Genomic DNA, 19,576 nt, shown 5'->3' on the forward strand with positions numbered 1-19,576 from the left:
AAGAGGGGTGACGAGGCCCCCAGGGGCTGGCAATAGAGGAGGGCTTTTCAAACGCTTTCTCCACAGGCCTGAAGGGGTGAAGGCAGAGGGCAGTTCCCAGAACCCATGCATAGTTACAGCCACGGGAGAGACAGGGATAGATACAACCCACTGACCTACTACGGCCTGGGAGGGAGCCAGCCAAGGAAACAGGCCCCCTCTCTCTCATCCTCTTTCTCACCTCCTGCTGCGCCTCCCAGCAACCAAATGCAGGAAGCCAGAGGACAAAGGATACTGTAGGAGGCAGTTCATATAGGCCAGCTTCCCAGGGCACAGGGCAGGGCAGATGAAGGAGGAAAGTTTGCTTGGAGCAGCAGATGGAAAAAAAATCTGCACACATAGAACAGCCTTCTCTCTTGTCAACTTTCCCAGTGAGATGTCGGATAATAAAAGTACTTGTAAGTGTAAGAACAGGGAGGAAAAGGAGGAAGGGGAGAGAGGAGAGAGACATGAATCCATTGGAAACAATAAACCCCACAGACTCAAGGGCAGTAAATATGAATTCAATTTGCTTTTGCCATTTACACAGCCCAGCCTTCTTAAGCGCTGACAGGCTGATCAGATAAAAGTCACTATTGCCACCAGGACGGCACATTTAAATTTTTATTGCAAACACCAGGCTCCATTACCCTGGGATTTGCTCTCTGCATTCCTAATGTTGTCTTTCTTCATGTCGGAATAGGAGCACTCTGGCTCCCAGGGGCAGACTAATTCGGCAGGAAGAGTTTGGTGCAGGAGTTCGGAGACCTGGGTCCAATCCTGGCTCTGCCCGGGACTTCAGCAAGCCGCCTCTCCTCTGCAGGCCTCGGTTTCCTCATCTGGGCAATTTGGCTGGATGGTGTGGGGGGTAGGGAGTGTGAGGGGTCATCTGCTCAAATCCATTTCCTGCCCCAGCCTGGTGAGATCTGGGTGGGGAGCAAAGGAGACTCAGACCAGCTGAGCACCCTAGCCCACTCCTAACCTGGTCCCTTCCTCACATATGGGAAATGAGAGACCTTGGCTGCCTCTCTCTCCATCCTAATGTCTGAAAATCTCAAACAGCTTCTCTTTTTCCTTTATGTTTTCTGTTTGCAGACTCATCTCTCCCTCCCCTTTACCTCCTTCCATTTCTTCCTGCTCCTCTTCCTCTCATAATCCTCCATCCTCCCCAAGTCCCCTCTGCCTGTATGCTTCATCCTCTCCTTCCTTTCTCCCTCGGCCTCGCCTCTGGAGATATCGGAATCGAGATCTGGAATGGTACGGTCAATCCCTCCCCACTGTGGCCTTCCACCCACCCCTACAGACTTGGGGATGATCCTAATCCCACAGCAAGGGTTCAGTCGTTCCATCAGGCTTCCATGGAGCAGCTGCTCTATGTGGCAAGCAGGGCGTGGGCATGAAGGTGGACAGAGTCAGCTGGGACATCTCCCCTCTCCTCAAGAGGAGTTACACACACACATACTTGAATACTGGGAGCCACCAGAGGAGGGGAGTGTATTGAGCACATCTGGCACTTTACACATGGCATCTCAGTTAAACCATTTGCTGCCACAATACTATTTACCCATTTTACAGGTGGAGAAACTGAGGCTCGGGAAGCTTCTATAACTTGTTCAAATGACTGAAGACAAAAGACAAAAGGCAGAGCTGTAATTCCAGTCCAGATATGCCCAACCCTACCACAGATGGCACTGTCCTCACAGAATTCTTCAGAAGACATCCCTCCTAACTAAAGTGATGGAATGTCCCTTGGAGGAAGGGGCATGAACTGTGGTCTTGAAGGATGGGTGATAGGATATCAACAACTAAGGCTGATTCTCTTATGGAGACTATCCTAGAAGAACAAAGATTCACAGTACTCGGTAGACTGAGGAGGATCTAACGAAGCTGGGTAATCACAGAAACCTTTTAAAGGAAAGCGCTTCTGAAGACCTCACTTTGAGAAGCACTGTGGTTAGAAGCCTGGCTTGGAGGCACGTGGATTCCAGAGTCCAGCCCCCTTCATGGGCAAAGGGTTACCACTCACAAGCCTCGTCACCTTGGGCAAGTTGCTTCCCTTCCCACTACCTCGGTGTGCTCATCTGTAAAACTGGATGATCTCACAGGGTTGTGAATGCTGACTGGGTCCCTCCATGTCAAACACCTCCGCAGGGCCACACAGAGAGAAATCTCAAACCTGTGTCACCCCCTATAATTCTTCTTCTGGGGATGGTCTTTAAGTCGCAACTGGATGATTTCTTAGATTGCTACTAAAATCAAAAGCTAAAAGGTAAAACAGAACTCAGCACCCTCAGGAGACCTCAGCCACTAGTTTAAAAAATCTTGTCATTCTAGGCTCCATGGGAGGCGTTAAGGCCAGGAAAACTGGGGTCCAAGAGCAATAACTGAATCTTCCTCCAATCTAGCTGCTCGGATTCCAGGATTAGGCTTGAGGGTTGCTTTGGATGTAGGATGCCTCCAGCCCAGGGAAAATGAAGCCAGAAATGAAGAGAGAGTAATTTTTTTTTTTTTTTTAAGTGAAGGAAAGAGTCTTCAAAGGCAAAAGTGCTTAGAACCTATGAAAGTCATAATGAAGCTCTGCTCAGGGTATTTTATGGCCACTCACTACGGGGCCATAGAGAAAGCGTCCCCGCCTCTCCTCTCTTCTCACTCCAGGCTTCTTAGTAATTCCATCCCCGGCCTGTTTCTTGTCACCAGTGACCCCACCAGAACAGCAGCTCCGTGCTCTGTTCATTAGGCTTCTGTCTTTAGGTGTTGTATACATATTTATTGTGCTAAATCATTAAGCAGCTATAAATATTTATTGAGCACCTGCCGTGCTGGGCACCATACAGATTTCTCAATAAACAGTTCCTTAGTTCCTTCCTGTCCTCCTGGAGACTGCAATCTATTAAAGGCAAGACAAGAAGAGCCAGTCCTGAGAGAAGGGAGAGAGATGGACCTGGCAGTGGACAAATGACGGAAGCAAGATCCGCCCTGCCTCCTTCTCACCCTGCAACTCACTGAGAAACAGGGGCTGTGTCTCCCCTCAGACTGGGGCTCCCTGAGGCGGGGCTGTGTCTCCTCTCAGCAACTGGGGCTCCCTTGTACCAAAATCCTGTATTTCACTATCATAATAATAATTCTTCATAAACGCTCTGTTTATGCTTCTTTCATGCAATAAATGAACACCTGGGGCTTCCCTGGTGGTCCAGTGGTTAAGAGTATGCCTTGCAATGCAGGGAATGCAGGTTTTGTCCCTGGTGGGAGACCTAAGATCCCACTTGCTGTGAAGTAACCAGGTCCACGAGCCACAACTACCGAGCCCTGATGCCACGACTAGCGAGTCTGTGAGACACAGCGAGAGGCTCCACAGGACGCGTCAGAGACCCCAAGTGCCACCACTAAGACCCGATACAGCCATATAATAAAAGAAAAAGAACTGAATACCCCACTGACCTTTTCATTAACCTCAAGCTCAGCATCCTCCCAGCTCGTGCATCAGTTTCCCCCATGTAAATGTGGGCATTAGTTAGCTTTAAAGTTGCTGTGATGTTATGATGTTAACTACAGATTCAGAAGTGAGCCTCAGCTTCAGTGTCTCTTCTTTCCCCTAACTTGGCTCCCTTTAGCATCCCCACAGACACAGCTGTCACTGTCTCGTGATGCCTTCTCCCACCTGAACTAACTGGGGACCTGTGCTTAGAGAATCTTGAAAAAGTTTGTCCTTAAATTGGTATATTTCTCAGAAGGCCAAAGACTTGAATGTGGCTTCAGTAATTCTTACTCTTCAGCACTTGAAATGTACATGACACCATCATCATCTATCATGATCTAATGGTGAACGCTTTAGAGCAATCTTTACTCTTTTACAGATGAAGCAAGTGAGGCTCAGGGAGGTGTCTAGGTGACTTGCCAAGTCCTTTTCTTAGTCAGTGGCCGCTGGTGCCTCTGGGTTTGCCAATATTGTCAGTCTTGGGACCCTAGGACTCACTCATTCTCCTGGAGAGGCAACCAACCAAATGCACCGAGGCTCTAGCCCAACAGTCAGCACAATCACTTTATTATCACTTAACTGAAGGAGAATGGGGAGCTCATCTCAGAATTTCAGGGTGGAGGTTCCCTACCCTGACATGTCAAAGGTCAGAGTGCTCCCAGAATTTGAGCACAAGTACATGAGAGGTCAAGGGGCTGGTTGTTCTGGAGTGGTCTCCTTCTTATTGGCCTTCATGGGGGAGTTTGAATCACACCATCGCTTGGCCTCAGGCTTCAGGGGGCTGCCAACACAAGGAAAGGATCCATACCTTCCTGCTGTGAATGGGAGAAGAGGATCAGTGCTCGGCTGAGGCAATAAGTTTTATGCTTCTCCTGTAAACCTCAGGGATTTAGTGCTCAGCAAGCCAGTGCTTCTTTTGAGATCCCAATTCAGGTAAGGTAAAAAAAAAATCCTTATTCTGATAAATTAGGGGATCAGAGTGGACTCGAAGCCAAGGGCAAGCCATCCTTGGTGCCGTGTGATCATAGCCAACCGCGGCTAGCCTACCAACCTCAGTTGCCTCCAACGCACATGGGAGGGGAGTTTGGGAGCAGGCAATCTCTGAGTCCTCTTCCAGACCTAACATTTCCTAATCCTATTCTGCTGCAACACTTTAAAAGAGCAAATAAATCAATGGTTAAACTATTAATGGCTGATTAGGTTAACTGAGAATTCTGCACTGCCTTAACCGAGGGACTGAGTCCCTAACGAAATTTTAGGCATTATCCCCTGACTTGTGGGAGTGGTATTTGGTGAGACTGCAAGGCTGGGAAGAGTCTAATCATTTACCCTAATTCACATCACATAAGTGCCTCCCATCTTTTGACAGAAAGCAGGACCAGAAAGGACAAAGGCCTGTGGCTTAAGGTCTCGTAAAGAGCTAAGGAGAGTGGATGGAGGCTGCTTAGATGAGTAAAGGAGGACTCAGCCTACTTTGCTGAAGGAAGGAAACAGGGCAACGTCCTTCTGTAGTTGAGTGGAGGAGTAGTGGGGAAGTCAGGTTGGAGAGCTGAGAGGGCGATCAGATCAGTCAGCTCTTCCCTGACACCCAGCATTGTGCCCTTCCTCCACGCAGTGACAGTATGGAGCCTCCAGGCTCTATAGTTATTATTTGTTGTCCTCTAATATCCATTCTCTGCTCCTCTCTAGTAAGAATTTCCAAGTGTTATTTGGCCACAAGGCCATGCAGAATAAAGACATTTCCCAGCCTCCCTTGTACCTAGGTGTGGTCATATGATCAAGTTTTATCCAAAGATCTATAGGTAAAACACTAATATGTGATATCCTGAAAGCGAAAGTCATGTCCAACTCTTTGTGACCCCACAGACTGTACAGTCCATGGAATTCTCCAGGCCAGGATACTGGAATGGGTAGCTTTTCCCTCCTCCCGGGGATCTTCCTGACCCAGGGATCGAACCCAGGTCTCCCACATTGCAGGTGGATTCTTTACCGGCTGAGCCACAAGGGAAGCCCAAGAATACTGAAGTGGGTAGCCTATCCCTTCTCCAGTGGATCTTCCTGACCCAGGAATGAAACTGGGGCCTCCTGCATTGCAGGTGGATTCTTTACCAACTGAGCTATCAGGGAAGCCCTAGGTGATACCCTAGTGGTGTACTTTAAAAAAGGATACACCTTTCTTTGCCCTTCCCTCTTTCCTAAGACTGGAATCTGATGCATGTGCAGAACTTGGGCATCTATCTTGCCCCATGAACTGGCAGCCAAGTGTTGCGGATACAAAATTACGAAACAGAAGGAACCTGGGCACCTGGTGATCATGGCACCACTATTCAGTCCTGGAATCTCTGAAGGTTTCGGCTTTTGTTTTAATTATAACTTTAAAAAATGTTAAAGACGTAAGAAGTTTCAAAAATAGTAAGAGTTCCCATAGACACTTCACCTCAATTCTTCCCATGATAGTATCTCACATATCCATAGTATCAATACATTTTTAAAGCAGAAACTTGACCTTATTACAGTGCCATTCACTTGAATATAGACCTTATTCCTTGCACTTTCTACAAGAGAAATAAACATCTTTTTTATTTAGGCTACTTGGTTTTTTTTTTTTTTATCACTCACAATGAAATCAATTTCTAACTGATATAATTTCCAAAAGGTGCAAGAGGGCATCCAAACTCCGCTCCTGAGAAAGGCACATGGTAGGCAGAAGGAGCTGGTTCAGATACAGGGAACAACCAGGCAACCTTCAGGGCAGTGCGGAGAAGTCCTTTCAAACAGTGGGAGGCATAGGGCTATCGCGCCATCTTCCCTTTGATGGTGCTGTGAACAAACTGTCCTCTCCCCCCTCCTTGCTCCGCCACTGCCCTTGGCAGGCAGCCCCGTCCCCACGCTTAAATCTCTGCTCGTCTTTCTCTTGCGGGATCCACCTCCACCCCCAGCTCTTACCTACGCAGAGCTCTGCCTCCCCTGCTACTTCAGGGAGACCTGAGATGCTCATTAGTGTTGCTGGTTCCTGGCCCATCAGAGTCACATGTCAGGACAGGGAAGCGAAGGCGGGTGACATTTGTCGGTATTTTCAACTTGGGTGAAAACAAACAAATTGCACCGGAGTTAAATGTCAAAGGCTCCTGAACGTGCTGCCTGGGAGGGAGGGAGGACCATCTCCACAGGGGGGACAGCCTTCTCTGTGTCCCTGAGGGGGTGGGTGTGGGCGATGCAGCTGTGTTGGAAGTCTACCAGGAAGGCCGAGTGGGCTGTGTTTGTCAAAGTCCACCTTCATCCCACTGTGGGCAGTCTGGTTAGACATGCGCAGTCCCCAAGGGAGGACATGCATTCCTCATCCATCGCTTCATCCAGAGCACATTTACTGAGCACTTGCTATGTGCAAAAGGCTCTACAAGAGGGGCTGAGGGGCGACTGATGATGAGACAAATACGGCCGGTCCCTGACCCCTGGGAACAGGCCTCCCTTAGAGAGGACAGAAGGCATCTAAACATACAATGAAAGAAGAAAATAGTCATCCTGGCCAGGGGTGCAATGCTCTTTGGGTCCTTAGACAAAGAGGGAAGGAGAAATCAGGGATGTATTTCAAAGGCTTTGCCGTGAGGCTTGAAAGATCTACCTTCAGATGTGCACAGAGGAGGGTTTAAGGGGACAATCAGCTCAAAGATAGCACAAGCCACGTCTACCCACAATGATAATCAGCTTTACTATCATTGTTGCCCCCAAACTGGATGGAAATACACTCATAGAGCTGAACGCACATGATGTAACCCAGTAAGGAAGGGTTTCTGGGGTCCATGAGCTTACTGGAATTGTGTGCTGAATTTTGCGTAGTCAAGCACTTTTCTGGGAGGAATATGCATAGCCTCCACCAAATTCTGCAAAGTAGAGGTGATCTCCCCCTCAGTTGAACCCCTATTCTAGAAGCTGGCAAGAAGTAAGACCTTGCTGGATCTCAAACTATGACTTGTCTAAATGCATGAATGCCTGACTCCATGAAGAGCAGGTTGGATATTTCTAAATGTAGCCCTTCCTTCACAGACTATTCCTGAGATCTGATTTGGAGAGACTAAACCAGTTCCAGCCCCAGCCACAGCTCAGGGAGGGGGGCAGGAGGCAAAGGACGGGGTGAGGGGGGAGTCCAGGCAGGGCCAGCTCTTCTCCAAGGAAGCAGCATCCTCTGCTTAGGTCCAGCCCTGCAGTGATTGAATTATCCGCCCTTTCACTTAATGAGCATCTCTCTGGACTGGCCATGAGACGTGTGTTCAGGAGAGCAGACATTTCATTAGCAGAATTCAGTGGTGCTGCGTTGATCCTGGTTTCCTGACAATTAAGAGAAGGAGCCAGAGTCCTAAGCACAATCCTTTTGTGAGCCTTGCCTCGTTCAAAACATGCAAGCTCTCATCCATCCCCTAGTCTCACGTGTTGCTCTGTGTGACCAGGGGAGGCAAGAAGGCCCTTGTAGGGGACTTCAAAGTATATGAAGGCCTAGTGGGGCTGTGCCCTTGGGCCTGGACCGCTCTGGCTGCTGAGAGATGATGAGGAAATACGTCACTTCTCCTTTCCAGACTAGGAATGAGCAAGAACTCCACAGGTGGCTGGTGGACAGTCTTCCAGGAACCATTCCTCCTTCATCTTGTCAGTTCCAAGGGTACCTCTCCCGATGAAGATGACATTATGGACATTCCAGGTCACTATCGGGTTCACCATTATCTTCCTTGCTACACAAGGAGGAGCAGAGGCCCAGGAAAGAGGCCAGGGGCATTGACGGAAAACCCTGGAAGGATGTTGAAAGGGATCAATGTTACCTCCTCTGTGAAGGTCTTCTGGAAACAAAGGGTGAGACACACCAGATTTGCTGTGTAATGCGACAGTGCACGGGTTTCCAAGGTGGCACTAGCGGTAAAGAACCGACCTGCGGAAGCAGGAGACGCAGGAAATGCAGGTTCTACCCCTGGGTCAGGAAGATCCCCTGGAGGAAGGCATGGCAACCCACTCCAGTATTCTTGCCTGGAGCATCCCATGGACAGAGGAGCCTGGTGGGCTACAGTCCAGAGGTTTACAAAGAGTCAGAAATGACTGAACTGACTTAGCATGCACGCACTTACCTGACAGCACAGTTGGGAGTTCTTCTAGGTCAGCCCGCTTACCATCCATGGTATCAGCTGGCCTCAAGGCCAGAGTTGTGGCTGTTCAACATCATAAGTCCAAGGCCACCTAATCCTGAGTCCGCCATGCCATCAGTCTGCTCCTGCAAGACCCAGTAGCATGATCCATAAGGAACCACATGAGCTGTCAAAGCCACAGCAGCCAGCGGTGACACCAGTCAGGATTATAACGGCCCTGTCCACACTGGAGAGCTCTGGGCCCAGCTGAACTCTCACCTCAGGACATCCTGGGTATGGTAGGGAGAGGTGCTCTTTAGTCTTTGGGTCTGTAGTGTGTAAAGGGAACCTGCCCCAAATCCTCTACATCAGAAGTGAAAACTGAGGGATTAGACACACCTGATCGTTCCATGAGGTCCAGAAGAACTTACAGATGGGTGACAGAAGCTCTGAATGGAGCCGCACAGGCACCAACAGGAGAGAAATGACTGAGGACGTTAGCAAGGTTCCCTGCAGTCAACCGTGAACAAATGGAGTGATCCTTCCTCCCTGGCTGCTGCTGCTGCGTCAGTCACTCAGTCATGCCCGACTCTGCGACACCATGAACTGTAGCCCACCAGGCTGCCCCGTCCCTGAGACTCTCCAGGCAAGAATACTGGAGTGGGCTGCCATTTCCTACTCCAGGGAATCTTCCTGACCCAGAGATTGAATGCACATCTCTTGCATTGGAGGCAGATTCTTTACCACTGAGCCACTGGGGAATCTCCCTTCTTCCCCACACCTCCCTATAGCGTGGGAAGAAGAACCGATATGGGGAGAGGGAGGGAGGGAGTTAGAGAGAAGGACAGAGTGAGAAAGAGAACAAAGGGAGGAAGGCAGTTGAGGGGGAAGGAAGGAGAGAGAGGAAGAGAGAGGGAGAGAATCATAAATGGATACATGGAGCTTTGGAAACAGACACACTGGCTCCCAAGTGCAGGGGGCTGGTTATAGCTTAAGCTACCAATGCAGAAACAGAATGTCCTGTTGTCAAGTACAGGCAATGAAGCCGTAGGTGATTTCTTTCCCGTGGGGGAGGTCCCGTGGCCCTGCTTCACCGAGATTCACCACTGCAGGTGGACCCAGTGGACAATCAGCCGTGCTTCCCGATGTGCGTCCTGTAAGCTGCGGTCACCCTGGAAAGTCGCTGGTTATGTCTGGAGCTTGGAAGGAGAAGGAAGAGCGGAAAAGGGGAGGTGGAGAGTGAGGCTGTGGCAACGCTGGTGTGGAGAAAGGGCGATGTGACTAGCCAGCCCCGATAGTCTCAGTGATATCCCACTATGGAGGATGGATGAAGTCTCAGCTTCCTCTAGCTTTAGGAATCTAAGAGGGAAGCATCCTTATAAACAGCACTGCCCCATCGCACCCACGGCCACCACCCTTAGCAAAGCCACTCCCCCACCGTAACTTCCCAGTAGTGGAAGTCCCCCCTCATTCCCCTACCCAGACACAGACACACACAGCTCTCTCTGAGCCTGGCTGTGCTGTCCAGATGCTTCTTTCCTTTAGGTTCAAAAATCCCTCTTTTTTTTCCCCCAAAGGCATTTCCCCAAGGGAAGTGTGGTCAGGACTGGGTGTTTTGCAGGAGGGTTGAAGTTATACCCACTGATCCTTTACAGGGTCTCTGATGTTCTGGGGGCAAGTTTCATGTCCAGGGTCAGAAAGTCACTCATACTGACTCTATCCGCTACAGCAAACTAATGTCAAGGTTGTCACAGACATGCCAGAGCTCAAAGTCAATAGGCATGTAAGCCCCATCCATCATTCATCAGATTCAAACATCTACCAGCCTCTCCCTGATTCGAGTTAACCCTTAGTTCCCATGAGCTTTTGTGCTTGACTAACTGTCTGCTCCGTCTCATCCTGTTAGGAGTGACCCTGTTCAGCTGGCATGCTCCAGACCAAGAGGACGGACTGCCGGATCCAGTGGGCAGGTAAAAGTCAGAACTTCATTACTTTAAAACTCCCTCAATGTCTAACGTTCTCAACCTTATCCATAATTAAGAAAATGCAAATGAAAACATCTGAATATCATCTTCCGTTGAGAGGGTGATAAAGACCATTAATATCCAGTGCTGTGAGGCTATAGGCAAATAAGCACAACCAAACACTGTTGGGGTGGTGGGGAGAGGGGGTGCAAATTAGGATAGATTTCCTGGAAGACACTTTGGCAATACCTACAGAAATTCTAATGATGTCCACCAGTCCACATCTAAGAAGTTAATTTTGCATAGATACCTGTACATCTGCACAAAGTAGATACAATGATTTCATTACAGCATTTTTGCAACAAAGTCTTTATATGATTTAACTGCTCACCTATAGCACATCTATATTTGAAATGCTGAGTTGCCAAAACCTAAAGCATCATGAGATCCTATATGTACCCAGAAAAGGACACACACTTTATCTATTTGTCTGTCTATCTATCTACCTTTGATTTACAAACCAGACAGTTTTTGGAAGGTCACAAAAAAATTGTGGTTTCTCTGGGAACTATACTTGGAAATCTAGGACATAAAAAAGACTTTCATTTTATCATTCATACTTTTTTTTTTTTTTACTGTGTCCATTCTTTATTTAAAGGTACTACCTCTATAATAAAAAAAGTAGTTATAAATATCTTGATTCCCCTCATACACCATATTGTCATTGCTCCTGCCTTTGAGCCATTTCCTCCACGTGGACCACAGCAGGTGCTCTCCCTCCTCTGTGAGCAGCTGCCTTTGCATCACTGCGGGATTAGTGTGTCTCACTCTACCAAACACACCGTGATCTCCTGGCCTCACCTGCCTCCCGGATCATTAGCTGCATCTCAGTCGTCACCCTGGCAGAACACTTCCATGCAGACGAGGGTGGCCTAGAACCACAGCCCACACCCCAGGGCATGGGATCTGGCTTCTAGAACAGCTCTATAAAGGGGCCAATGGAAAGCAGGGATAGGAGAAAGCCAGACGGTCAGCTTTCTCTATTGCCTCTTCCCTTCAAAGGACGGATTTCCCACACAACCTGTCCAGAGAAGTTTTGCCTGGCTGAGCAGGTTTATCTGATGCCTCCTTGTGGGCTGTTGTGAAGCTATGGCCATCGCAATGATAGTGACCCGCCACCATGCGTGCCTCCCATCCTTCCCTGCCTTTCTCCCCTTTGCCCTCACTCTCATTGCCCTGGGACTGTACCTCCTAATTAAGCATCAGCACTTCATCCCTGCCCCAGGCTCTCATTTCTAGGAGCCAATTACTTGTTTCTAGGCCTCTTTGCATCTTTCATATTTAGGGTACCAGAGAAGACCCGATCTTTGCTGAATAGAGTTCAGCTTGAACTGAAACCTCTTGGATACTGTGGTAGGAAGAATGCTCAGATGGCCTCCAAGAAGCCCAGCTCTTGTAGAATTCCTTCCCCACTCGGGGTGAGGAAGTGGAATATGGGGACTTGTGGATATGCTGGCATATTACTCCCATGATTATGTTACATTATATGACAGAAGAGTTTTGTGGATGTTACTGGAGAAGGTCCCTAATCAACTGACTTTGAGTGAATCAAAGGGGAGATTATACGGCATGGGCCTGATTTAATCAGGTGAACCCTTAAAAGGGACTCAGCCCTTTCTAAGATCAGAGAGATTTCTCCTGCTGGCCTTGAAGGTGCAAACTGCCACGCTGTGGAAGGACCATGTGGCAGGGGACAGCAGGCAGGCTCTAGGAGCTAAGGGATTCAGCCAACAAGGGAGTAGGGGCCTCAGTCCTACAGCCACAGGTAACTGAATTCTGCCAACAATCTGAGAGCTTGGGAGCGGTTATCTCCCTAGCTGAGCCTCTGGGTAAGAATTCCTTGATCTCAGCCATGTGAGATTCTGAGCAGAGGATCTGCAAGACACAGTGAGGCAATACATCTGTGTTATTTAAGCCACAGCATTTGTTGTGTGTGTGTGTGTGTGTGTGTGTGTGTGTGTGTGTGTGTGTGTGTGTGCACACGTGCGCTCAGTCACTCAGTCATGTCCTACTCTTTGTGGCCTCATAGAGCGTAGCCTGCCAGGCTCCTCTGTCCATGGGATTTTCCAGGCAAAAATACTGGAATGGGTTGCTGTTTTCTCCTCCAGAGGATCTTCCCGATCCAGGGATCGAACCCTCATCTCCTGCATTGGCAGGAGGGTTCTGTACCGCTAGCGCCACCTGGGAAGCCCCGGGTATCTGTTGTACAGTGATTAAATCTAACCCAGATATCCAGAAGTGTGGATTCTTTTCAGACTAAAAAAAGGAGGCACAGAGAGTCAGAGGGAAATGAAATCATACTAGGGGGAACTGGATCGAGGAAAGAGAGGCTGAGGGAAACCAGACTCAGGTGTGCTGACAAATTTGTTTCCTAAGCCAGAAATAGCCAGACTTGATAACAACTCTGGACACTAGTAATTGCTGCTGTCTTTGTGTTTCCGCTCTCATATACAGGAGTGAAATAATGGTGAGGATGATGATGACGACGACGATGATAGTACAATGGTAACCCCTTAGTTTGCACAGCTCTTTATAGTCAAAAAAAAAAAAAAAAACCTGGTACATTTGTTTGCACGTTTGATTCTCCAAGAACTCCAGAGAGAATATTTTCATCTTCATTTTACAAGTGAAGAAAATGAAAACAGAGAGTTAAAGCCTCTCTGTGGTTACATCGTTATTAAATGGTTGTCCAGAGCTCAAGGCTCATGGGTGCCTCCAAGGAGGAACAGAAAAGAGAAGAATGAAGAAGGAGCAGCTCTGTTCCTTGGGTCAAGGCCATGAGAACAAGTCTGAAAGGCAGCCCTACTTAATGCTTACATAGAGGGATTTTGGCACCCGGGGAAAACAGCATTCCAGAGTTCCCCTCACCCCATGCATGCTTTTCTCTAGCCAGTAACAGGTCAACCACACAGCCCTTCAGTTTTTTACTCAGTGAAGGGTTAGACTGGTCAGTGTCTCTCCCCTCTGGGCATCCCACACTCTCCCTTCTCCCATCCCACCTCTCCTCCCTTTCCTCTTCTTCCTCCCCCTCTTCCCCTATTGAAACATACCTGTTCTGATTCCCAGTCTCTGCCCGCTAAGAATACCATCGCCATATGGAGGTGTGAATGAATAATGATGGTTGTACATGCCTGTCTTCAAGCCAAGAGAAAGTATGCATTTTAAGAGGGCTTTCCCACGGCTCTAATCCAAAAAAAGGGATTGTAATTATGTGGATTTGGGGCCTTGAAATATAAGTAAGCTGCCTACTCTGCAAGAATGCCTAGCATCTCACAAGAAGGTTCTGGTTATGGGATTAGCCTTTTTCTCCCCCAAATGACTATCTTATCAGTCACAAAGGTAATTATTTGTTGTTATTCCTAGGGGAAAAAATAGGTGGAGCTTGCCTTATTATCAGACTACGGTTACATCAGAAATGAGAAAACTCTTTAAAAAGCTTGCTGTTGCTGTTCAGTCTTGAAGTTGTGTCCGACTCTTTGCAGCCCCATGGACTTCAGCACTCTTCCCTGTCCTTCATTATCACCTGGAGTTTGCTCAAACTTATGTCCGTTGAGCTGGTGATGCCATCCAACCATCTCATCCTCTGCTGCCCCTTTCTCCTGCTGCCTTCCATCTTTCCCAGCATCAGGGTTTTCCCCAGTGAATCAGCTCTTCTCATCATGTGTCCAGTGTATTGGAGTTTCAGCTTCAGCATCAGTCCTTCCAATGAATATTCAGGGTTGATTTCCTTTAGGCTTGACTGATTTGTACTCCTTGCAGTCCAAGGGATTCTCAAGAGTCTTCTCCAGCACCACAATTTGAAATCATAAACAAAAGGCTTTGTGCCATGATTTTCCATGAGATCTTGAGCAAAAAATTCATGTCTAGCATTCACCTATACCCATCTTTTCCCACTTCCAGACAGCACTCCTCAGCTCCCTTGCAGGTCTGTGAGCTCTGTGACTACGTCACAGTGGAATGTGAGCAGACTGTGTATCACTATCAGACATGATTACCTAGTCTCTCTCTCGCCCTGCTTTGAGGACCAAAGAGCTGGCTTCATGTTGCAGATGATGAATGTGCAAGAAGATGGAGCCATCATCATCCTGGATCTTTGAGGACCACACAGAAGACAGTTGCCCTGAAGAGTCTCTCAGGCCCCTTTTACTTTGTGTGGGTAAGAAGTAAACTTTGGTTGTGTTCGGGTACCAAGACTGGGGGCTGCTTGTTCTTATAGCATAACTAGCTTATCCGAATTAATACATCTAACTTCACTGAGCCTGCCTTCTCTTTGATGATATGGAGAAAATCTGCCAGCCTTCACCCTAGGGTAGCCACAAGGAACAGAAACCATAGAAACTGCTTTGCAAACATGAACCAGTGTCAGGTTAAATCAGAGAGGGGGCAGTTCACCGGAAGGGAGGTTTTGTTGACCTTGGTTCTGTTCCTCCATGTGAGCAGGGATGGCCCTGGTGCAGGAGGCAGAAAGAGCTAGACGGTGGACATTCTCATGAAATGAGGTCCTGCTTAAGAGCAGCAAAAGCCCAGCAGTCTCAGAAGACAGCAACACGTGTTCCTTTTCGTGCTCAGCTCCACAGCTGCTGGGTTTTCCAGGTGGTGCAGTGGTAAAGAACCCACCTGCCAATGCAGGAGGTGCAAGGATGCAGTTTCTATCCCTAGGTTGGGAAGACCCCCTCAGAAATGGCAACCCACTCCAGTATTCTTGCCTGGAAAATTCCACGGTCAGAGGAGTCTGGCAGGCTATAGTCCACGAGGGCACAAAGAGTCAGATACGACTGAGCACACACCACAGCTGTCCACTGTTATTTTGCGTAATTGAGTCCTAAGTTCCGGTTTCATTGGGAGGTGATGGTCCAGAGCAATGGGAAATAAATCTCAGCTGCCTCTATTTCCTCAACGGTCAGAGCAGAAACATTGACACTGATTCATTATGCTAACAGAACCCATCCCTTCCCTAGGGCTCCACTGGGTACAAAGTACTAGTCAGAGGCTATTTCCCAGCCCCTTGTAGGGTTAGGTGTGAGGATGTGATCTTGTATTTTCAAAGGAAAGCATGCAGAAGTGATGAGTGCAACTTCTGCGTCGGTTGCTCTAAGGAAGAGCCTTTACGCTCAGCTTCTCTTTCCAGTCCCCACATGTTAGAAAGCAAATGGGCCAGTCTCACAGCTCCAGCCATGCAAATGAGAACAATGCCCAGGGGAGAGCTGAGCCACCGGATGGAAGGAACCTGGGTCTGAGCATTCTGTCAGTCACAGTGGTCCCACCAGCCCGAGCCAACTAGACTGTTATATGAGAGTAGAACACACTTTCCTCTTATTTAAGCCACTCTCTCAGGACTCTGCAACAGCAGCTTCACCTTCATCCTAACTGAAATGCTGGGTGAAAAGAGGCTGCAGTGAATGCTTTAGTTTATTTCACACATACTTTCCAAGAACCCATAGGGCCAATTGCAACAGAAGCAATCTTTCCTGTTTCTGGAAACTGGCTAAACATTGCTTCTTCCCTAAGAAAGCAAGCCAGGTTCTTCTCCTAGGCAGGCAGGCTGGGGGCTCTGAAGAGTCTAGTGATCTGTTGCCCCCATCATCTAACACTCCTCTTTCCCTACTAAGCCAGGGAAACTGTATCTCCAGCTTGGCTGCCACATTCTCAACAAAGTGGACAGAGTCTATGATGGGACTGTCAAAGGAGTAAAGTCTTAGACCAGAGGAGTTGCCACGGAAAAGAATGACGCAGGCCCCCTGGTATCCCTGCCCAGGGCTGATAGATGGGATCGGGTAAGAGACTTGGGGAGGATGTGAGTAATGTATAACTTGTTTGTAAATTGCAGTGAAATTGAAAACATTTTCCATGTAAATAGAGATATTTCAGGTACAGATACAAACATGTGCCCTTCATCTTGGTGCACAGCCCACCGTTCCTTGCTTCCTAACGGCCTCCATCTCCTCTCTGTCAGTCTTATCTTATCAGTCTATTAGGGCCCAGAACAAACGCTACCTCTTTCCCTTGGAAAACCTTCATGTTGTCCACACCTAGATCAACTTCTCCCTTCTCCAAACTGGTAAAGCACTTTTATCTGTGCTTCCTTGGGGACCCTTGGAACTTTGTGCCTTGTTAGATGAGTTGGTGAAAATACATAATGAAGGCTTGCAGAGTGGCTGGAGAGAGGACCTTTTAATGAGAGCATCTAACATCTGTCTCTGGCTTTCTGCTAAAGGACTCAAATATATGCTCACATATATGCTCACTTGATTTTTTAAAATTAACTATTTAATTTTTTTGGCTGCACCATGCAGCGTGTAGGATCTTAATTCCCTGACCAGGGATCGAACCCATGTCCCCTGCATTGAAGGTGTGGCGTCTTAACCACTGGACCACGAGGGAAGCCCTTCTCACTTGATTTTTATGTCAATCCTAGAGTCAGGTACTTTAAGGATAAGGAAACTGTAGCACCAAGAGGTTAAGGAACCCACGGTCACCCAACTAACAACCGGTGGAGAAGAGACTCCAACCCAGGAAGCTGCAGTAGAGAGCTGACAGTTATGGTCACTGCATACCGCTGCCCTCATTCATGAGAGGGACAAGCGGATACCCAAGAAGCTGGGCACAAGGAAAGTGTTCGTGACAGAGGAGGTGCTGCAGACAGGAACAGGCACCCCTGTGTTCAGAAGCCCCTTGGCTCATGGAGAGCTATCACATAACAGCAGGCTTGAGTTTTGAGCTACTCAGCAGAGACAGCAAAACAATTCTGCCAATTAAGCCAAACATCTGGTCAATGTAGTGAAAAATCAGTCACAAGGGGTCTGGCCACAGACCCAGGGCTCCTTCCAGGCAGTAGATTCTTCCCCAGGTCCCAGATGATGGAAGCGAGGCTTCCCTAGTTCCCAGACCCTAATTCTCGTGCTCCCCTTTGATTGGCTGGGGAGATTCACACCTCATGCGGCCCTAAGGACATCAGGAGAGCAAAGGAGGGACAAATCCTGTGGGCTCTAAAAAAGCGCTTCAGAATGGAGAGCTGCATTCACCGCAGATCCAAAAAGCACATTCCCAAGCCGGGTGGTAAATTCTGTACTGCCTGCTGTAGAAATGCAAATTGCCATAATAAATGCCAATTATCCCAATTACCTCTAATTGTCTGGCTTGTGTAGCAAGAGCATTACCATAGGAGAGACCGATAAGGGAGCCGGTGTATTTAGCAGAATACCCTATCCTGGGACTTGGGTTACAAATGAAGTAGGTGAGCTGGGCCAGGAAGCCCCCTCTGCGGTCCCTGGGAGGGATGTCGCAGAAAGACATGGGGGCTTCACAGTCTCCCAGCTGCTTGGGGACAGCACCGATGCAGTGACATCTTTATGCAATGGTCATTAAATGCTATTTTAAAAATTGGCCGTGTGCTGGAGAGATAAGGGCAGAGAATATATGCTTGTTTTCCATGCCTCCTTCCTTCTGGCCAGCTGGGTCTGCGGAACAGCTAGGGGGGAAGGGAGGCTATCGGATGGAACATGACATTATTTTCCATCATTGTAATGTAACATTTGATTCGTCCATTTATTTAATCAACCAGCTGGGGCAAGCATACATTATATACCCAGCATCTGGAAACACAAAATTTTAGAGCCAAAAGTGACATTAGAAACTGTGCCCACTCTGTACACAACCCTCATACCAGGTGATTTCATCCCTTCCAGTAGCAAATAATTTCTTGAGTTTCTATCATGTGCCAGGCACTCTTCTAGGCACCGAGGACAGACACAGTAGTGAATAAATGAGACAAAATAGAGGAGAGACAGAGAATAAATGAGTTAAAATAAAGAGAATACTAGAAGGCAGGAAGTGTTGAGAAAAAATCAGCAATGGAGAGGATGGAGATTACTGATGACCGGACTTGAGGTTGGAATGCAATGTAATCAGGTTGACATGAAAGAAGATGACATAAAACCTGAAACTGTAGCAGAAATGACAGACTGGCCCTGCCACTGAAAACACACATGCTTTTAGTCAATAATTGAATAAACTAGAGAAAATGTGGTACAAGACAGAAAAATGTGGTCCCAGTTATCGACAGGTACATTAGCTAAGGTCTTGTGTGTAGTTAGGTACGCTCAGTTTTTACTAGCTTAGGTAACATCACAAGGCTTGCTGGGGCCTCTTAATTCTCTTACAGTATTGATTAAAGGCATAATAAATGCAAAACGCACCATTTGCACGCACCCTTATGAAATTAAAACCTTTCCGTTCACTGATGGAGCAATAATTACTGCAAGGAACAAAGGACACCTCAGCTAAACCAAGCAATGATTTTATTTGTCCATGAAGAGGAAAACAGGACCTCAGCAAGTAATCTTCACCTTGGTTGGGTCCAAGGACAGAAGCTTTGTGGGGTCAGATGATGGAGGAGGCTCCAAAGATGACTAGATTGTGAGGGAAGCTATTTAACTGCTTTCATACTCTCTTGCCCAATTCCAGGTAGAACCACGGGGCTTTGCTTAAAGATGTCTCCTCCAAAGATACGTGGACACCCCCCAGTGCCCTCAGTACCTGATTCACAGCCTCCCTGCCCTAAGCCCTCTCAGTCTGGAAAAAGCCCCACCACCACATTCCTCGCTTCCCTCTTCCATCCCAAACATTTTTGGCTGACATCCTGGTAAAGCACTTCCAACTCATCAATGGGCCACAGTGCATAACAAGCTCAGAGATATCTCACAAGTGACAGCACTTGACAGTTTATAAAGTTTTCGGTGTCCGTTATTTCATCGAGTCCTCACAAAAATCCTACATCACTGTTTAAGGAGAAGGGCACCCAGGTCCAGAGGAAGAGTCTAACTAAGGTAACAAGGAATGGAAGCCAGGCCTGTCTGGTCACAATGCACACGGCCACTAGTACCTCATCACGACCAGCTGCTTCCAGAGTCCACGGTGCCCTTCTTTGTGGCTGGTCATATGGCTTCTAGAAA

General features: G+C 48.0%; 1 protein-coding gene across 2 annotated transcripts in view; it reads right to left on the reverse strand.

Annotated features, from left to right (window-relative positions):
* LRFN2 (leucine rich repeat and fibronectin type III domain containing 2) overlaps positions 1-19,576 on the reverse strand; it is a 208,455-nt gene that overhangs the window by 64,620 nt on the left and 124,259 nt on the right. Inside the window, exon 1 of one of the 2 annotated variants that reach the window (XM_027958915.3) lies at positions 8,605-8,748. The exons of the other annotated variant lie outside the window; for it this stretch is intronic. The gene's annotated coding sequence lies outside the window, so the exon portion shown is untranslated. Of the gene's footprint in view, positions 1-8,604; positions 8,749-19,576 lie in introns of those variants that run through there. 2 annotated transcript variants of the gene reach the window in all.

This window comes from Ovis aries, chromosome 20 (assembly GCF_016772045.2).
Source record: "Ovis aries strain OAR_USU_Benz2616 breed Rambouillet chromosome 20, ARS-UI_Ramb_v3.0, whole genome shotgun sequence".
Classification (NCBI taxonomy): Eukaryota; Metazoa; Chordata; class Mammalia; order Artiodactyla; family Bovidae; genus Ovis; species Ovis aries.